This window comes from Sander lucioperca, chromosome 8 (genome assembly GCF_008315115.2).
Source record: "Sander lucioperca isolate FBNREF2018 chromosome 8, SLUC_FBN_1.2, whole genome shotgun sequence".
NCBI lineage: Eukaryota > Metazoa > Chordata > Actinopteri > Perciformes > Percidae > Sander > Sander lucioperca.
Window position 1 is genome coordinate 34,967,838 of NC_050180.1, and position 7,297 is coordinate 34,975,134.

At 53.0% G+C, this 7,297-nt stretch overlaps 1 pseudogene; it reads left to right on the forward strand.

The window, feature by feature from the left end:
- Nucleotides 1-6,574: 6,574 nt before the first annotated feature.
- LOC118495619 overlaps nt 6,575-7,297 on the forward strand; it is a 5,237-nt pseudogene continuing 4,514 nt past the window's right edge.

Below are 7,297 nucleotides of genomic sequence, written 5' to 3' on the forward strand. Positions count from 1 at the left end.
TACAAAGACAGATGTTGAACGTGTACATCATTTTATTTTATTACAAAGCATGTTGTCCATGTTACAAACCAACACAGATCCCAGATCAAACCGTTCACAAAAGCCATCTGTTCATATTGAGCTGAGCCATGAATCTGTCACCGGTCTTGATTTTGCTGTTATTATAACCCTCACAGGCTCTCACCACCTGTCCCCCCGCGAAGCCTTGCACACTTTCTACAATGCTCAGTGCATGTCTGAGCACGGTCCTTAAAAAGTCTTTGACATGCTCGTCCTCCACGATGGTGCTGATGGTCATTATGTTGAAGTCGTCGGTCACGGCACGAGCTGCGGCTTGTCTTAGAGCATCAGTAACGTTGTGATATCCGCCTCCGTTGGCAATGAGCGTCATTGGCTTTGGCTGTTGATCATCAGCTGCACCCGGTTGGGCTTCTTGTCATACTCCTTGGTGAGTTCTGTTAGAGACCTGGACGAAGTGAGACATAGCAACTCCTCGAGCGTCAGCTCGTGCCACGCAGCGGCCCAGCTCATCTCGTCGTCTTTTCGTCTCGTGTTTTTGTTCTGGTGTTCACTGAGGCAGATCGCGGCACGGTACACGACGACGACTCCGGCGTGTTGGTGTGTATACTAGGTGCCTCGTGACGAATAGCTCATCTCCACCCTCTTGCGATAAGCCACCAGTCTGGCGTCGTAAAAGGCCACGACACCTACATTCTCGGCAAAGTTACAGTTTGTCATTTGGAGATTGCCTCTTTTAACTACCCTAGTCAGCACAACGTACACCGACGGCTTTATCGGTGACATGGCAAAATACCTGGGCGGGTGGTAGAGCACTTGGCCGTGCACGGTGCAACCTTGACAATCGTAGGTGTTCATCGCCAAGAGACAGGCCAGCGGGTGCGTGGTCACTGTCCAGTTCATGCACTGCCATTCTGAAGGAGCGACCTTGTACAGGGTCCCGGTGCGATCCCCCCTCACGTAGAACTCGTTCACCCGACTCTCTTGCTTGAAGCGAATGTTTTCCACCACACCTTCCGAGTCGAGCATGGACTGGGGCTGCTTCTGTGTTGCCGTTTGGCCACCCAACAAGTCGGCATAGGAAGTCGATGCCTTCTTGTTCGCAACCTGTATACCGTTCAAGTCCATGTGCCAGATCATGCGCACCTTGCAACCTACCCAGAGCTTGTCCACCTTCAGATAATCCCTCTCCGTGGAGCGGATCCCTTCACGGTATTTGGGCACCGAAAACAGCTTGGGAAGCGTCTGAGCAGCCTGCTTCAGCACCTCGTACCAGGCACTCGGTCCTTTGGTGAAGGACGTGCGGCTCCGAGCCACGCTCAGAAACTTTTCCCGGGCCTTTGAGCTCACCGTGTTCATGTAGGCCGCGGTGTACTTGATCTGCTGCTCGTCCTGGTGAAAGATCCGCAGCTTCTCAGGTTCATACCCTGGGTCCATCGTGTCGCGCTCACTTACAGACACCTGGCTCTCGAAAATGCGCCGAGACTCTTCCGTGACCGTGTTGAACTGAAGGTATGTCACGGCCTCCGCGTAACCCGGGTCCTTGAACTGTCGCCTGTTGACAAAGAGCGGAGTTGAAGAAGAGAGAAGCCCTTCAAAGCGATCGGTGGCCCAGATGCGCGTGGTCGAGCCCACGGGCTGCAATTGCGAAACGCTGCCCGCGAAGACTATCAGCGGACCCTTGCCGGGTCCATAGAAGAGAGCCAGACAGCCCAACATCCTCTCCAGCAGCTCCACGTTCATCAGCCCGTACTCGTCCACGATCAGCACGTTCACCCCAAGGAATGGCAGCGTGTCCTCCATGTTCTCAGACACTCTCAGCTGCGCAAACATTCTGCTGCACACGGCACACGACTCTGGCCTCAGGTGTCTACACGAGTGTCCGAGGATCACATCGTTCCGCTTCCGAGGCAACTCGGACCGGTACAGTGTATTGAAACGATACACCACTCTCCCGTGAACCCGGTGGTACTTCTGCGTAAAGTCTTTGAGCAAAAGCTTGTCGTCCAAGAGTTCCTTATTGAATCCCATCATCTTGTGGAATGTGTAGACTCGGTCCAAGGACCCGGATTCCATCAGAGTGCCTGCTGCCTTATTGGTCATGGCGCTCACAGCCACGCTGATGTTCAAACTCGTGAGCTTCCTCACGAGCAGTGATATAGCATACGACTTGCCGCAGCCGGCGTCTCCGCTCAGCAATGCCAGTTTCACACTCTCGCCTCGAGACATGTGCAGCTTTACCATATTCCTCACCCATTGTTCCTGGCAGTACCTAGACATGGCCAAGAGTGCTTTTGTTTTCAGGTCCTCGTCCTCTTTGACGCGTTGTCTCTTGCTCTCAGAGCCCCCGACTAACCCAAAGGGGTCTTCACGAGAGACCCTGTTCACTTCTGCGCTTGTTGCCGCGCAGCTGATGTGAGGTGGGACTTCAATGCCTTCCAGTATGGAGCGCAAGACTGTGTTCCTGACAGAATGGGAACCTCCTTGACATCCGCTCTGATCAACACTCAAGCCTGCCGTGAGCGGAACGTACACAACTCCTTGCGCCTTGCGCACCCTCTGAGCCCTCTCGTGCACGCTTACAAACCTCTCGTAGGCCCTTGATACCGTGTCTCTGAACAGTGACACGGACCAGGTATACTCGCTCTTGCTCGTGCACAGAGCCGTCGTTGTCACACCCCCCTTGCCCGTGCTGCTGAGAAGAGTCAGGCACCCCGCTACCACTTCGATCAGCGGAGCGTGCGCCTCGTACTCAAACAACAGCCAAGCGAAATCCTCCGTGTCCACCTTGTCCGTGGATTTGTATTTGTTGCCATGCACGTGCGCTCTACATAGACCAAAGTGTTTCCCGTACCACTCAGGGTTCAGTTGAGCTAGCATGATGTTTATATTCTCTAACTGTAGGCTGAACCCCGTTGCCAGTTTATCACCTACCCTCATTTCAAACAGCTTCTGTAACACCCCGACCGGAGTGACAGACTGGCCGGGTTTGAACATGCGATCTTCGGGCAGTGCAACGGCTAGGTAACGTCTCCCTACCCAGTCTATGCGCGGGTGCGAGTCTGCGGCCTTGTGCGTTCCTGCGAGCAATCCGTGATTCTCGACGGCTTTGGTCTGGCTCTCCGACAGTTTGATCCTCAAGCATTCTCTCTCTTCACAGGCCTCGTGGAGAGCCCCTCTCGTATCCTCAAGTTCCTTTTTACACAACTCGAGTTCATATAGCGTATGCCTTAGAGCATCGCTTTGGTCGTCAACGGCCTTGGCTGCCGCGTCGACAGTGTTGCCCCAGTCTCGCCGCCGTGCAACATATGGGTCTTCATCTCTCGTTATGCATGCTGGACACAACGCGGTTCTGTCATGATGAGCCTCGAGCCTGTGTTTGCGTTCCGCGTCCAGTGTGCTATTGAGTTCCATGATTTGACGTTTAAGGTTTGCTATGATCTTCATGTGAGAAGGGTCGTCACACTGCCCAGACGATTCTTCTCGAGTTCTCTTTCTACACAGAGATGAAGCACTGCTGCGTGTGTAAGGCATGATCCAAAAAAAAACACTTTTTCCACAACACAAGTTTGTTACTGACAATACCGAGTTACAGCAAGACACTCGACAATATAACAAAACACACACACACACACACACACACACACACAGTTTGTTTCAATTGAAGAAGCCTTTATTAAAGTTCATAAACATCGTTTGTTTCAATTGAAGAAGCCTTTATTAAAGTTCATAAACATCAAAAGGGTTTGGTGTCATTAGCATTGATCATGAAACAATGAACAGTGTGTAATGAATGTCTACAGTTAGTTGGGAACACCTTTGAGCAATGAGCGAAGTTTAGATTTCTTCCGAAGCCATTTAGGTAGTTTGATCCATATATCACATACTTGTGATTACTTCGCAGCAAGTTCCTCATAAAGGCCAAAGCGCCCGACCCTAAGGCTGTCTGTCCAAACGCACACATCGAGACCACCGTTTGGATACTCACCCGGTGCTCGGCTACTCAGTACTGTCGGATAGACAAGCGTCGTTGGACACACAACTTTGGTAGCAGGCCTTAATAATAAGCAGGATCAGCCCAAGTAGCCCATGAAACATACAAATCATCTCAGCCCGTCGGTGACCGGGCTAGGGTGAACGTGACCAAGGACTCCTACACTACACACGCTCGGCTCTTGACTCCAAATCATGAACAAAGCGTTGCCTTTCGTGGAATTCTTCCCTAATATCTACCCTGAGCGCAGAGCCGTCAAGCTTGAGCTCGAGCCTAATCTGGTTGGGGTGATGATCAAATCCATAATGTTTCACAAGCTCGAAGAAGCGCTCCTCTGCAGAGGATTGGTGATACAAGCACATGAGGTCAAACAAATGTATACCACGGTACACTTCAAAGTAAGTGATATTGCTCCTGTGGTGGGGTATGACCTAGACCTGATGTGCATTCAGGATGGCGAGGAAGAGAACTGGGACACTGTACTGAAATATTGGGCTAAACACATTGTGGCTGAGCCAGTGCACACCCACGTTCACCATGATGACATTAAGCGAGAAGTAAATGCTCAGGTCTTCCCGCTCGCCTCTATACGGTTGGCCAAAAAGTACCTGGAAACCGTAAGGGGCGCGCTGACTTTTGGAGACTTCTGTCCAGACACCGGCTACTACATCGCTCGAGACGGTAACACGCCTGCGCTATGCTCCGATGTTATGTTCGGCAGGGTGTATTTCATACCCAAAAACAAGCTGAACGAGAAACTGTCAGTGTCAGACCTCATCTACGACCATGACACCTCTGAGGCCGAGGCTAAGCTCTTTGACAGTAGACACGTGTCTCATTTCTACAAGGCTGCGTGTCTGGACATCGAAACCGTGTTCGATCCGTCGTATCGGGACGTGTCCCTGCGATGCAAGGCTTTCGCCTACAGGGCCCCGTACTGCACAGAGCAAATGATCAACGACATGACAGAGTACAGGAACAAGCTGGTTTGCGTGCTAAACACGGCCAGGAAACGATTGCCCAGACAGAATAAACACGTCTCCATCCCCGCTCTGGCGCATGACATGCCAGGTCAGCAGCACGAGATAACTTGCGTTTCTCTCGTGATCCTCAAGTCCCACGTACCCAAGACCTCACGCGAGCATCACAGGAAGGTGCTGATAGTGCTCTACAACAAATGCAAGGCGACGCTCAACCCAGAAGCAGACCAGGACCTGGCCGCCGGCGCGGGCGTAAGCGACGTCAAGAGGATTTTGGTCTGCCCGTGCTCCGGTGAACTCGCGCTCCTTGAGAGATTGATCGATGTGCTGGCCAAGTGTGGCATAGAACTACTCTACGTGTACAACGCAGAGTTTGATGTCAGGGTGATTGAGCAGCGTGTGCATTTCTACGCAGAATCAAACTACGCAAAGTCCCGCGACCTAGCCACCCAGAAACGAGCCAAAACGCTATTGGAAAACTGGTACGGGCTCTTCGTGACCAGGGCACTGACCGCGGACACGGTGGCACCTTTCTTCCAGTTTGAAAATGTACGTTATCTGGACATGTACAAGCAGATGCTCAAGAGCTTAGGTTCGGAGTTGCTGGACGGTGCCGTGACAGAGTACAAGCTCCACATGGCATACGTGCACATTGGGAGGTTCACTTCAAGATGAACAGCTGCGGCATGAACATCATAGATTTGTACAGGATGGCGGGGACCAGAGACATCAAGTTTGCATGCACCAGCATGAAGTTGAACGACGTGGCCCCCTTTGTCATCGCCAAGCTCAGGAGGCTTCATGGAAAGCCCCCGAAGGACACGAGGAAGCTTTACAAGCTGGCAGACATCAGTTACTCTAAAATGGACGAGATGATCAACCGCGGGGAGAGTCTCTTTGCCGTGCTCGTCTACAACTTGGTTGACTCGCAGTTGTGCGCCAGGCTGGCCAAGGTCCTCAAGCCCGTCTCGGCACTGTTCCACAGATGTAGGACCACTCTCAACATAGACGTCGTGGTACACGGAAGAGGGGATTTGTTCGGCGGCTTCGTGCAGAGCATTCACTCCGTCCAGATCCCTCAGCTCAAGATTACACTCAACACTCTCAGAGTCAAAGCGGGACCCCGGGGTGTGCAACTGGAAGGCCGCAAGCGATGGAAACCCGAGATCGAGGCTGACGGCGGTGCGAAGTGGAAAGGGGGTGCCGTGTGCGACCCTCTCACGGGCCTACACTACTCGGGACCCGGAATGGGCCTGGAGCTCGCGTTCGACTTTGCCAGCATGTACCCATCCATAATGTGCGCGCTCAACATCTCGCCCGAGACCACAATCCCCTGGCCGCCCGAAGACTTCCCACACGATCTGTCGGGTTGGGTGTGTTACAACTGGGAGGCCGAGGGCTTCGCGTACGCCTCACTCATTCTCAAGTACGACCAGGCCCAAGGTTGCTTTGTGCGCGCCCCGGCCATATTCTCCTCCTCGGTCGAGTACTATCTCAACCAGAGAGCCGAGTTCAAGAGGAAGCTCAAGGACCCCGAGATCGGCGAGGCCGAGCGAGTCTTCTCTGCGGGCTAACGGTGAGAATGCTGTACAAAGACGGGATTTGCATGAACCACATGTTCTCGAGCAAACAAGGCATACTGCGAGACCTGCTGATGTGCAAAGCGGCTGAACTTGTCACATCGAAGATGGGAGCCGGGTTCTTTCCTTGGAGCAGTCTCATCAAATCGTCGAAGAACAAGAACTTTAGTCTAGTGACCCTGGACCGACTAAAAGTGGCCAATTCCAGCGTTAAAACCTCGTACGTGGAAATTGTGAAGACCTGGCTGAAGCGCATCACAGGACTCTCTGTGAAGCCCGTCGAAGTCGTCGAGTATCACAAGTGCAACCCCTGTGAGGCCACTTTCTACAGATACCCGTTGAACCTGCAGGCTAACACAGGGTGTATCACGGCCATGTTCGGAGGCTCGCTCATGTGCGAGGCCAGGTGTTCCAGATCCAGCGAGGTCTCTGACACAGAGCAGCGGAGTTCCGGGAGCGAATCAGAGCACGAAGTCCTGGGACGGGTGTCACAAACAGAACCAGAACGCTCCCTCGGCTCACGCTGAACTCGTATCCCACCCGTACCAGCCGTTCAACAAGTGCTACGGAAACTCCAGGGTGTTGATAGCTCACTGCGCAGACCGCACGTTGGTCAATCGTTCGGGGAAGCTCGTGGCTCACTGCATCATAGATGCCTGCCCCGCTACATGTACAGTTCCGCGCTGGGGCCCGCTAGCCTGGATGACTGTAAAAGAACACCTGCT